This window comes from Hippocampus zosterae, chromosome 4 (assembly GCF_025434085.1).
Source record: "Hippocampus zosterae strain Florida chromosome 4, ASM2543408v3, whole genome shotgun sequence".
In the NCBI taxonomy this organism is placed as follows: domain Eukaryota; kingdom Metazoa; phylum Chordata; class Actinopteri; order Syngnathiformes; family Syngnathidae; genus Hippocampus; species Hippocampus zosterae.
In genome coordinates, this window is record NC_067454.1 from 15950616 (window position 1) to 15964316 (window position 13701).

The 13701-nt window shown below is 41.5% G+C and overlaps 2 long non-coding RNA genes across 2 annotated transcripts in view; one reads left to right on the plus strand and one right to left on the minus strand.

The window, feature by feature from the left end:
• LOC127599685 (uncharacterized) overlaps window positions 1-2602 on the plus strand; it is a 46881-nt gene extending 44279 nt beyond the window's left edge. The window contains exon 7 of the long non-coding RNA XR_007962161.1: window positions 2082-2602. This is a non-coding gene — a long non-coding RNA (uncharacterized LOC127599685). The remainder of the gene's footprint in view (window positions 1-2081) is intronic.
• A 6703-nt stretch (window positions 2603-9305) lies between these two features.
• LOC127599691 (uncharacterized) lies at window positions 9306-9802 on the minus strand. The gene is made up of 2 exons (XR_007962166.1): window positions 9548-9802; window positions 9306-9488 (listed from the first exon to the last, which is right to left on the minus strand). It is a non-coding gene; the product is annotated as an uncharacterized LOC127599691 (long non-coding RNA).
• Window positions 9803-13701: the final 3899 nt, after the last annotated feature.

Here is a 13701-nt window from a genome sequence, read left to right on the forward strand (position 1 = left end):
ACCTCGAGGCCTTTCCTGTTCAGTCAAGAGAGTGCCCTGTTTTTTTCCCAAGGACCCCTGAAGACCGACCTCAACTGGAAAGCATCAAGGAGGCATGCTAATTAGATGCCCAAGCCGCCTCGTCATCCCAAGTGACGGAGCTTCTCACCCTCACTGTGACATTACTCTACTGTTGTCGAAGGCTTTGCATACTTTCCATGTTACCCACCCAATGAGTCTCTTGTGGCCAGACAAATTCATTTCAAAATGCAGTTCACACATCCCTAAAATACGTCGAGCATGTGAAACCCGGACCCAGACCTTCTCTACAATATCCGTCTTGTCTGGTGGTACTGGAGCGAGGGTCATATGTTGATGGACGGGTGTCTCACAGTTGAAAAACCATCTCCACGGGCCAGCCAGGAGGACTCAAATGTAAGCCACTTGATATTTGCTTGCATTACACTTCTCCCCGACATCCACTAGAATGGAAAAGGAGGGAAATACGAGCTAAATCGGGGGATGCTTGTGAGGTGGATGGAGAGAATTCAGAGGTGGAGAGATGTGAACCCAATCTGCTATGTGTTGACAATACTGATGAGGGGCTTTTGCTGAGACCAGCTTCTCGATCCCATCATTCCTTGTGTTTACTTTGCCAGACTACCGACACCACAGCGACCTTCCCTCTCTTATCCTCCCAGAGTTAGCCTGCATCAAGAAGAGAGGCGCAAACCATTAGGCTGTGGTCCAAATGAAAAAGATGGGGGGCACACACTGGGTTTGTTGGCTTCAGATAAAGTAAGCAAGCCAAAGAGAAGCTTGTTTTTACATGCAGTGAGAAGAAAATGCCAAAGCAAATCTTTTTTTTAAATGCTTATTTGTAATGTTCATTATTTGTTTGTGTGGGATGGTGGTTTTTTCTCTCTTCTATAGCTCATAAATAAAATGCAGTTTTAACAAACGAGCAAACACAAAAGCGTAATGATCAACAGAATGTTCCGTTTATTTTGCTTGGCTGCCTGACTTCTGTGCTTCTCGTTTCTAAGCAGAATTCATAGAGCAAAATTTCGTTTCAAGCCTATGAAAAACTAGGCTTGAGAAAGTTGTCCACTGTGGGAAACTATCGCAAATTAGTGTCTGACTGAACTGAAAGTCAGATATGAATACAATATGAAATGAATACAATAAAGGGATGGAAGCATGCGCCGAATAGCAAAAATCTACAACTGACGCCCCCCCCCCCAAAAAAAAACAAGTTTCAGAATTTCCGCTGGATGCCACAAGATGATAACAATCATTTAGATAGGATGAAGTTCCTCCCCTCACTTTAACATAGTTCCTTGGAACCATGATGCCACAAAGTCGTGTGAAGCAATATATTGTATTATATTAGACTGCTTTCTGCAGAAACACGCAAACATTTATCACTTATTGATTCCCCTAAATGAAAAAAAAAACATTTACAATTAGTGCTTTAACCATGTGTCAGCCACTGGTGAGGCCGCTTCAGTTCTTGAGTCTGGTCCTGCAAACACAAGCGAAGGCCTGCTGACTGAAGATGCTTTTCTGTCGCTCACCTAAAATAATTTGTTTCTGTAATTGTGCAGGATGTGTTTTGTAAAACCAAGTCAACTGTGTGGTTTTTTGTGTTTTTATAAACAGAATTGATATGCCTGAATTAGTTTTTGCATTGAGTGAAATGCACAATATTCACCAACGGTTGGTTTGTCTGCCACAGAGATGTTTTGTTTGCAGATTATGGGTCAAAAATTCTATTTAAAACGTGTTTGGTGTTTACAACAGCAATTGAAACATAAAATAAAAGCAAAATTATATCTCTTTCACATCAATCTTGACAAAATGATCACCTGCTAATCTCCCCAGCTCAATGAAAACATCCAAGATATCCTTGTCATTGCCACCCATTTCTGGTTCAATTGAAAAGGATATAACATTCAGGAGTGCATTGATGCGTTGAAAGCAAAGCAGATATCCATTGAGAATAGTAATACGAAGGGTTTTTAGTCGGTGGAATTTAAGTTCAAGTCAGCAAAACCGAAGGTAATGATTTTCTATTCCGTTTGTTTGTTTGTTTGATGCAGGATGTCCCAATTTGCCTGCCAGGTGGGGCGAGGGAGATCTCGGAGTACCGCTGTTCTGAGCTTGACCCCATGCCTCAATTACGTGTCATTAGTGAGACTTTCAGAGAAGCTGGCCAGACTGAGACCTGACAGCCCCTTCTCGGATATTTAGCCATGCATATGGATGGATTTCTGATCCCTCTCATCCACCACCGAGGACGAGGGAATTAGGCCAGTGAGGAGGAGAGTAGGGGGCTTAAAGGGGAGCATCCATATCCGACTTTCATGGCAACGATGGAGCTATTACGCCCGCGAAGGGCCAATGGTCATGCTTGGCTGCCTGCTTGTTTGTCTGTTGTTCTGTTGCACAGGTGATCAACACTACGAGATGGGGGGGGGGGGGGGGGGGGGTCACGTTTGATGACCTTTTTGGGTCGTGCGTGAAACTAGATTAGACGCTGCCCTGAAGAACTGTGTTTTTAATTCCACGCAGTCATACAATGTGTACTCATGACGGCATATTAAAATGTGCATTCCTCACTCGGCGGTATTCATTAGCAGTTTACTCTTCCACATCACTTACCTTGACTACGCCACATGATTGATGGAGGGCTAGGGGTGTTGTTTATTTGTATATCAGACAATGTAATATTCATGTTGCACGCTTTTCTGAGCAGACGTTTGCTCGAGTCAGTGGAATGGTTACTTGGGATTCAATTTTCACAGCAGATTGCTATTATTAAAGGGGAACAAACTCCTTTGAGCAGTCATCTTCCAGGGGAGGCAATTTCTCTCGCTGCCAGAGTGCTGCGCCATGGCTCTTAATGCACTGAAGCAAAAGAGCTTTGGCCCGCAACCTTTCACGCCTTCAACTCTCCTGTTTGTGATTGAATAGTTAATAACTATGAGTCACTTCTAAAAGCCTGCTTCTCTTCTTTTTGTCTGTTTGTCCACTGCACCTGCCCGGCGCATGTCACGACTCCTGCGTTCGTGGCCCAGATGCTAAGTCAACTGATAGGCCTCATTTTTCTGCACCAGTTATTCTTCTACCACTACTGATACAGGATTGACTCATGTGTACACCAGTCGCTTTCTCTTAAGCCATTTTTTCCACTTAACAGTTGGGTTTTGGTTGTTTCTGCAATGGTTTTGATCGGTAAATCCTGATTTAGGCTTGCATTTTCACAGCTTGCGAGGGTACGATGGCAAAAGTTATGTTTCAAGAGCATGACTTCATAGCAACTCACCAATGAAATGATCCATCCATCCACTATTTGACCCGCTCATTATGGCCACGAGCATGCTGGAGCCTATGCCAGCTGTCCTCGGGGTGGGAGGAGGGGTACACCCTGAACTGGTCGACGGCCAATCGCAAGGCACCTAGAGGAACAAATCAACACATGATGATGATAAATGTGTCTCGGAGCGGGCAGTGCTACCTCATGACGGGATCCATAGATTAAAACCAGACTACAGTCAAATAGCCTATAATCACTTTTCGGGATGCTGGTCAACCTCCAATTTTGGGGGGATTTAGGAATATTCATTCATTCATTCATCTTCCGAGCCACTTGATCCTTACTAGGGTCGCGGGGGGTGCTGGGGCCTATCCCAGCTGTCTTCGGGCAGTAGGCGGGGGACACCCTGAATCAGTTGCCAGCCAATCGCAGAGATTTAGGAATAAATATCGCCAAAAAAAGGATTTCGATTAAGTTTTGAAGTCATGTCTACCTTTATGATACGTTTTCTTGCATTCAGACAAATATTCTTTTGGATAAAGAGAAGTTTTCTTACCCGGCGTGCACCGGCTGACACTTCATGTGTGGCGTGCGACAGTGTAACCTGATGCAAATGTTAGGGGGTGAGCTTCACTCACCCCCCCAAAATTTGCCAAGTTGTAGTAGTCGGACTCCGATAAGAAAGAATCAGCATCATCAAAAAAAGCTTTATTACCTGTGCATCCAATGTTTTATATTGGATGCACAGGTAACATTGGATATTATCCAATTTAACAGTACCAAACCATTGGGTACCAAGACCCCAACAGCCTCAAAAGACTACTGATGTTGACCCTTAACAATTGAAAATATTCCTAACTCCTACTAAAGACTTTTGTCCATTTGCAACAGCATTAAAAAAACTGTCAACAAGTTCACAAATTTTCTTCCTGTCAAGCACAATTTGAAAAATGAGAAGCTTGGAGGAGCAACGTCCTTAATTTCACTTTCCACCCTGGGCTGAATTTTTCAAATGTGTCCAGTTCAAAGACAAAAATTCAAAGTGCATTAAAAAATAATAACAATAATAATAATAATAATAATACGTTTTGAAACGGCCTGTGTTCATTTTGGACATGGCCTTTAAAACATAATGTTTAGGGCTAACAGGATCTTTTTATCTTTTTTTTTTTTTAGAGCTTCTGTGGCTTCCTATATGCATTCATCATGCAAGCACACACACAGACAGACACACACACACACACACACACACACACACGCACACAGACAGACACACACATTGGGACAGCTCATTAGCCCATCCTACACTCACAGCTCTGGCAGAATGTGACCCAGCCTAATTGTGTACCATGCTCATTTGTTCTCCCTGCATGACGTGACGATTGCTTATTTATTCTCCTCAGGGCTCCCATCTCGCAGAAAAATGATTGGCTCATTTCATTCACTGCACATTTTTTCGAGCTTTATTTGATAAGCACGTTTCCCTTCCAGCATTCAAATCCCTTCATTTACCCGTGCTTTGCAAAGTTTTAATTTCACCCGGGCACATCATTGCTCAGATTGTGCCGTGCACTAATTATCTGCAATACAGAGGAACTTTTGCACGTGTGATCCTGTTTATTCTGGTAGAGTTAAGCAACACAAAAGGGGGTCGGCAATAATGATGCAGTGTGAATATTTGAGGAGGCAATTGTGTACACAAAGCTGGCAGACGTGCTCAACAAGAAGCTTAAGAGGGATTTGGACACCGTGGAGCCTGCGTCCGAATTAGCAGACCACATTTGCATTCTGTTCTGAAGTGACATCTAGTTAAAGGCCTGTTTCACAAATAAAGCCATTAAAGCTTTTGTTCCAGTCGTGCAATAAGGGAGTGCTGAGGCACAGAAAAGAGTATAACAAGACTTGGCTGATTGGAAATGTGGTTAACAGTGTTGCATGAGCCTTGTTGAAGCTGACAGTCTGCCTTCTTTCCCTCCACTATATGGAGCAGGCCTAGAGGCATTACGCTATTTCTGAGTACATTTAGACCGAGAGTGCCATTCAGTTTCATTTTATTCATACTTAATCCGCTGCTCAATGCCACTCCCATTTTGCGTGTTCTGTCAAAATGAACCTAAACCGAAGAGTATTGCGAGTTGTGTATTTAAACCAACCACATCGGAGCCTGAAAGTCTGCTAGCTTAATGCCAATGCTAACACATAATGTGAAACACCATAGACTTGCTAACAAACAGCATCAATGAGGGAGGATTATAACACGTTATTCAATGGATATTTAATCAGAAACGGTGGAGCAACACGTGCAGTCTTATAATATGACAAGCATAAATTCTCTACACTCTACGAAGAATGACCAAAAATACTCACTTCCTAACCTCCTTTGTTAGCTGCTGATTGTACATTTAAAGTGCATCCCAAAAGTTGTTTTCTGTCCTTAATCACCTCCATGTTTGTATTCCCTCATCGTGAGGATTTATTATAAATGTAAAAATCAACATTTAATGCTGTTTTTTTTCATTAAGGGAGCCTTTGTTGAGTTGCTGAAAACAAGAGGCACAGCTGATGAAACTCCTCGAGCCACAAACCCTGACGCGCCGACTCGGACAAAAAAAAAACTCTTAATGAACACAAAGATTGCAGCCAAAGCTTAACAAGTTTGTCTTTGTTCTTCCACTCCACCCGCTAGAGTTTGGTTGCTGAGCGAAAGAAGGCGCCGTTGAGGGTAGCTCGGAGAGTTCCCTGCCCATCGGCCTTCAATCGCATGGGGATGTCTGTGTTTGACAGTAGAAAGTATTGCTTCTAGAACAAAATAAGACCCCTAAGCAATGGTGGTGGAGCTGTTAGTGAAGCATCGTGTAAGCGTCCGCAGGGAGGGAGATTAAGCGCGATCGCTCACTGTACACGAGCGTTGGTCAGAGATGAGACAATGAGGATCGGGAAAAGTAAACATGATCGGATGCCGCAATACTGGTTCATTCTTACTTTGACAGAGCCACACTGTATCGCGATGGTTTGTGGCGTGCGACAGTATAACCTGATGCAAATGTTAGGAAAGTTGAAAGTGATGAAAAAGCATGAAACTCATCAGAAAAAAAACAAAGTTGAATTGAGGTAATTGGACTCTTCTCGGTTGTTGAAGACATTTTGGCTTTAATTCTCTTTGGCAGCATTTTTACCTTTTTTTTGGCCACGTTTGCCCGAAATGAAGTGCGCTGTGAGATTTTAGCTTTTCTTTTTTTTCCTCTGTCTATTTAAGTCTTAAGTTTTCTCATGGTCTGTCACAGGCTACACAATGGTCTGGAAGGCTCAAAAGCATACAACGATTCGGCCCCTGGTTTACTCCGTACATTTGCCACTATGTTTCATCTCGGCCTGTCATGTTCTAATGTTGTCCCTCATGTTTGTCCACGGATGAATCGTGAGCGCTGGGCAGCTTTCGGGCACATTTGCGTCCCGGAAAAGTTACCTGAAGATCCTGCTTGGCGCGACCCCAGACCATCAGCACATGGGGGGGGGGGGGGGGGGGGTCACATACACAAGGTCAAGAAATATCGGATGTCATGAACAATGAATGGTCAGTAAAAATAATCCCAGAAATTTCTTATAATAATAATAATACATTTCATTTATAAGCGTCTCTCAAGACACTCTAGGGCACTTGACAACCAAAACTAAACTAGGTGTGACGCTGTGGGGCGGAATATTTGCAACCAAAAACTAAACGTGAATAACTTTTAAATAGTTTATACTGGATTTGAATTACGTAAATTGAAGGTCAGTGGCTCGGATTATGGATGGATTTGTATATTTTACTCTGAATCATATTGAATAACTGAATCTGAATTGTACAATCTGAATTTGAAACGATTGACTTTTTTTTTCTTTGAAACTGTATTTGATCCTCACGGATAATTTAATTCTGTTTATTCTGTTTATTCTGTTTATTTTCATATTCAGTCTTACAACTACAAAACGACGTTTTTTTTTCAATGTCAGATTTTGTTTTTGAATTGAGGTACTAAGTTTTAAATTAACTTTATGGTCAAGTATGAAGTATCCGGTTTGTATTGCAGCAAAGGGAATCAAAATTAATTTCATTGTATTTCAGTGCAGAAAGGTTTCTTTTTGGCAGCACCTCTGACTGTTCAATCACCTACATTTTCACAAGTGATGTGTCGGTCGTGAAAAAGCCGGTACAAAGAACGAAGTGAAAGATGAGCCACTTTCAGCCAAAAAAAAACGACCATGTGTAGTAAGGCGTTTTTCGACAGAAAAAACAACCATGAATAGTAAGGTGTTTTTAGCTGAAAAAAACAATGTAAGATGTTTTTTTTTTAAAAAACGACCATGTATAGGAAGCCGTTTTTAGGAGAAAAAAAAGACCAGGTATAGTAAGGCGTTTTGAGCCGGGAAAAAAAGGACCACGTAAAGTAAGGTGTTTTTAGCCACAAAAAAAAAACGACCACGTACAGTAAGGCGTCTTTGACCGAAAAAAAAACCAACCATGTATATATAGTAAGGCATTTTTGGACAAAAAAAACGACCATGTATAGTAAGGCGTTTTGGACTAAATTTTTAGCCGAAAAAAATGACCATGTATAGGAAGCCTTTTTTGGACTAAAAAAACGACCATGTATAGTAAGGCGTTTTTAGCAGGAAAAAAACCGACAATTTTTCTCATTTCATGTGACCTACATTCAAGTTGTTGTCACTAGAAGTATTAGCAGGAAATACTTCTAGTATTTCCTTTTATTTAGTATTATTTAGTGAGTTCACAAATGCAGTCCGTAAGGCGTTTTTAACCGGAAAAAAAAACGACCGTATATAGTAAGGTGTTTTTAGCCGAAAACAATGACCATGTATAGTAAGGCCTTTTTGGACAAAATTTTGAGCCGAAAAAAACGACCATGCATAGTAAGGCGTTTTGGACAAAATTTTTAGCCGAAAAAAACGACCATGTACAGTAAGGCCTTTTTGGATTGAAAAAACAACCATGTATAGTAAGGCGCTTTTGACCGAAAAAAAACGACCATGTATAGTAAGGTGTTTTTAGCCGGAAAAAAACCCTCCATGTAGTCATTTTTAATACAAAAACACAACTTCACTCCTCTATGTGATGCTTTGGCTCAGTGGTACAGTGATGTAGTGCCACACCAGAAGTTGAGCGTTTGATCCCTGGTTGTTGCAACAATGTCTATCTTTAACCACCATATACAACTTATTTGAGGAAAAACACAAAAACGCCCAAAGGTTCATTTTGGTGGATTAGCTCAGTGGTCGAACGCTGAAGTCCCAAATCCAACAGATCGGTGTTCGATTCCCAGTCTTTGCAATAAGGGCACACCTTTAACCACCATTTGCAGCTATATTGAAGAAAACACAAAAAGCCAAGCACTTATGTGGTGGTGTGGCTCGTGGGTAGAGAAACCATGTCCCAAACTAGCGGTTGGGTGTTCAATCCCCAGAGGTGGCAACCGTATCACTTCCTTGACCATCATGATAAGTAAGGCTTATGAAGTCGTTTTTTGTATCGTAAGGCGTTTTTCGCCGAAAAAAACAACCATGTATAGTAAGGCGTTTTTGGATGAAATTTTTAGCCGAAAAAAACGAACATGCATAGTAAGGCGTTTTTAGCCGGAAAAAAATAATCATGTATAGTAAGGCGTACTTGGACGAAATTTTTAGCCGAAAAAAACAACCATGTTTAGTAAGGCATTTTTGGAATAAAATTTGTTTTTTTCGTCCATGGTCGGGGGGTTTCATACTATATATATGGGGGGGGGGGGGGGGTTCGGCTAAAAACGCCTTACTATACATGGTCGGGGTTTGTTTCGGCTAAAAACGCCTTACTATATATGGTCGTTTTATTAGGCTAAAAATTTTGTACAAAAATGCCTTACTATACATGGTCGTTTTTTTCGGCTAAAAACACCTTACTATCCATGGTCGGGGGGGGGGGGTTCTTACTACAGTATATATATGGTGGTGGGGGGTGGGGGGGGGGGGGTCGGCTAAAAACACCTTTCTTTACATGGTTGTTTTTTTTAGGCTAAAAACGCCTTACTATACATCACTGGTGTCAAACTCATTTCACATGGTGGGCCACATAAGGCCTCAGTAGATGTCAAGTGGGCCGGACCATTAAAATGATACCATACTTTGCTATAAACAACCAAAACAAAATGTCTTTCTTTTGTCTTGGTATAAAGAAGCACAAGAACATTTGGAAAATGTTGAAATTTAATGAACGTATCTTTTAAAAAACATTTCATGAAGCACCTTACATTTCCTTCAATAAATGTGCAATTTACTTTTATCATTCACATATATGCATTGCAACTGATCCCATTGATTGTACAAACTTTAACAAGTAATTGGTATTGAAAAATATAGTAATGCACTTTATGATTAAACAAGGTTTATAAAGAAAGGAAGTTTTAAACCATTTACACATGTATATAAAATCTAAATGTAATCCCTGCCTACACCTTACAAACTAAGGAGAGTGCGTGCATGCGTGTGCGTGTGATGAATGGAATTCCGCATCGGTGTGCAATTGTAAAACAAGGCTGTGTGTTGAAAAAATAAATCTGAAACTGCATTTAAGGGTGGCTCAATACTGGCTGGCCATGTACGGGCCGGAGTTGTAAATTGATTTCTGGCCCAAATACTTCACTCCACAACTGGCCCTCATCTGGTTTGCCAGAGTCAAGCCACTGCCTCTTTTGCCACTCCTGGGCCGTGTTTGGCCCACATGCATTATGCCAGTGCCGACTCAAGACCAGCTGTGCCAGCTTCATGCCTCTGCTGACTCGGACGTTTTAATTAATCGGCTTTTGCTTTTTTTTTTCTTCCAGCAAATTCAAAAGGATTCTTAAAAATGCAAATGTGATCGGTTGGAACGCCATAATTTGTCCGACCCCTGCTTGGAACACTGTTCAAACAAAAGCTGTACATTGCTGCCTTGTTTCAGTTTCAGTCATAAACCGCATGTGGCCAGGAAAGTGTTATTTTTTATTTTATTTATTTTTTTCTTGTACTGGGTGCACGTACCTTTGAAAATTCAATCAACTGAAGGCCGACTCCTGCTGGGTGACAAGGGGGGCTGAAGTTTCCATCGGGCCTGCTGTGCTCCTAATGCAGCCTTGTATTGTAATTGCGTCCCAGAAGGCTCTTCATTTACAGCCAACAAAACCGATGCAGGAGTGACGAGACCAGAAAATGTCTCCTTCTGCGCACGACAGCAGTTAATTAAAACAGCACTTGATGCCTTGATGTTGTCTCATCAGTCTCACTTGTGCTCTTGCGGGTATTAGATTTCGTCGCCGTTGGGCGCAATCCTCGCATCTCCAAAATCACAAATTTTCAGGAAGTCAAGAAAACACATTTTGGTGAACAAAAATAATTAAAAACTGGCGCAAGCTAGCTTGGACTGGATACATTTTATTGTCAAATGTACTGTATGTGTAACATACAGCACAGATGAAATTTCTTCCCTCTCAACATAAAACAAGAGAAGCCGCTGCAGGTTAGTTAACAAGTTAACAAAATCATACAGATATCATTTATTCATTCTTTTACTATATCTTGTGCTGCATCTAATCAAACCTTCGCAGCAGTATTTCACACTGCACTTATTGCACATCAAATTCTGTGAAATGTTATACAGTACCTGTATTTGTTTTGTGGCTGGTTGTCAAGATTGTCTGGCAACTGGTTCAGGGTGAGCCCCGCCTACTGCCTGAAGCCAGCTGGGATATGGGCTCCAACCTGCCCGCGACCCTTGTGTGTGTGTGTGTGTGTGGGGGGGGGGGGGGGGGGGGCTGGGGGTGATTAGAAAATCCTTGGTTGTTGATCTGTTCGTAAGTAAATGTATTTTTTAAATTGTATTTTTGTTGAGGTTGTACGAGACAATACTTATTGTGACGTGTTTTTTCTTGCATTTCACAAATACTGTACTAAAAAAGAAAAATCGAACACTGAAGCTAAAAAAAACGAACTAAAACAAATAAATGTTGAAAAATTAACATATATAATTAACATATACCATATATCATGCCAGCGGTAAAAAATAATTTGAAAAACTAAGTGAATTTGAAAAACAAAACGAACTATAAGGGAAAATTATATAAGATAGAAACAGACCAATAGTATCGATTTGTGAAAAATGTGAAATCGACCACATTTGTGAACACCCAGAGTTGCCGCTAGACAATGATGATTTGTAAAGAAGGCAAGTCTAATGTGCGATGTGTTTTTTTCCAGGTGTGAGAGACGAGCCGATTGAAGAGGTGTGGCTTTCCGTCCTAATCCTCGCGTTTCTATCCCGGCCGCCCCCACGGCCCATCTTAATTCCCTTCATCATTACAGGGGACGCCTTGCGGAGAGCTTTGGGAAAAGGTGACTGCTGATGATGTCATTCACATGAGCTATTTCCAAATGTCAGCCCGTGAGCTCGCGTTTGTCTCATTAAAGTTGGTGCAGTCCATTTTATCTTCGCTTTCGCCTGCCATTCTCAATCCAGTCCACTGGGAGAATGGAGGGAGGGGGCCCCTCATAATCATGCTTATTTGCATGAGCGCAAGCTACAGACAGCCAATCAGGGGACAACAAGAAAGGGCCGGTGGGAAAGACACCTTGAGGGAAAGACAAGCGCGCCATCCGTTTTTTTGTTTGTTTGTTTTTTGTCCAAATAGATGCATGCCACTTAAGAGGTATCGGTTGGGAGACATCAAGAAGTGTCAGCACGCCACATAGCGTCATGCACTCTTTTTGTTCAACAGTCTTCTGACCTGAAGATTTACAACGAGGTCCACACATGATCCGCCCTCATGGAGACAAGTCTTTCATCTCGAGCTCATCGGCATCTTTTGCAGCCGAGGAGCTTCAAAGGCTCACATCGCTCGCGTCGATGTGCGAGATCTTTGCATGGCAGATGACGGACCGAGGTTTTTTGTTTTCTCCCTGATCCGCTTCACTCACTCGCCTCCGCTTGGTCATCGCTGCAGGAACAACCATTCTATTTATTGTCATCAATGCAGTCACAATACACAGAAAATAAAGCATCTTTGAATCAATTATTAATTATCTATCAATTGATCAATTAACAAATGACCTCCTTTCTTCCTCTGATAGACATGATTGACAATTGTACTCTTCCAATGTTGTGGGAACAATTTGAGAGCTTTTGTGTTTCCAGTGCAAAAGGCATGGTTCAGTAGTCGTAGTCTGGCGGAATAATTGCATCGCCAAAATCACATGATGATTTTGGAGCATTGCCTCAAAAAAAAAACGGGAAAAAACGTGAATAAACGACCAATAAGCATTTTTCATAAAAGAACAGTAGTTGGCTTCTTCCCAAACAAAAAATGTTTCGATGCCAAACCAATTGCACAAAGAGAAGAACCGATTCCAGTAAACACCCAGAATGCTCGCAATTTGGCACCCGCGGATCGCTCCCCCCCCCAAAGTTAAATGAGTTTGTCATGGAAAACGCAGTCTTCATGTTTATCAGTGTTTTCTGAAGAACATGAGGTTTTACAGTAAAAGAATATTATTATATTTCCCCCCCAGCGGATTTCCTTTATTCGTTAGTGGATTTATGATGAGTTGATTTTGTAACACGTTGTAACGCTTTGTTAAGCTGAGCAATCGTGGGAGAATGCAAAGTTGAGCACGAGTGAGCGAGAAGAAGCAATTAAGGGAGGAAAACCATTTTGAGCAAGCGCGTGGAAAACAACTGACAAATGTAGCTTTTCCACAAAATCTAATCTGGCGTCCAAGCAAAAAACATTTTTGCGTGCATAAAACATGTGTGCTCAATACATGCTTTGGTTTTCAAAAGATCCCATTTTGTGCTCATGATTGTGGCAATAATCTAACGCCGTAGTGCGTGGCAACAGAACGCAGTGTTGCTGTTACGTCAGACGACACACCAGGAGAGCGTTGGCTGAGTGATATCAGAGTGCTGATAGCAATAGCCCAATCAGCAGGCAAATTGTTCAAGCAAATATGGCTAAACATGCACCGGAGCACCATTTTTTTCCATCTTTTCCATCCTTTTCCCAGTCTTGCAGTGATAACCAAGAAAAGCCAAGTGGAGAATGAAAAGGCCTTAAGTTAGTCAACAATGCTGAGCTTGCGCATTCTCCCTGTGCTTGTGTGTGTTTCCGCTCACATTTCAAAAACACCTATGATAGGTTAAGACTAAAATTATCAGTCTGTGCGATTGCCTCTAGGATTAAAACTTAAACCACTTTGAATTATAAAAAATAGCAACATTTATTGTTACACATTAAATAAATGATTGAAACTCCGTTGGTTAATCACATGTTCAAAACAAAAGTGAAGAAAAAGGCCTTCGCCAAGATGTGTAATTACAAACAGCCAGTTCATCTGGAGCA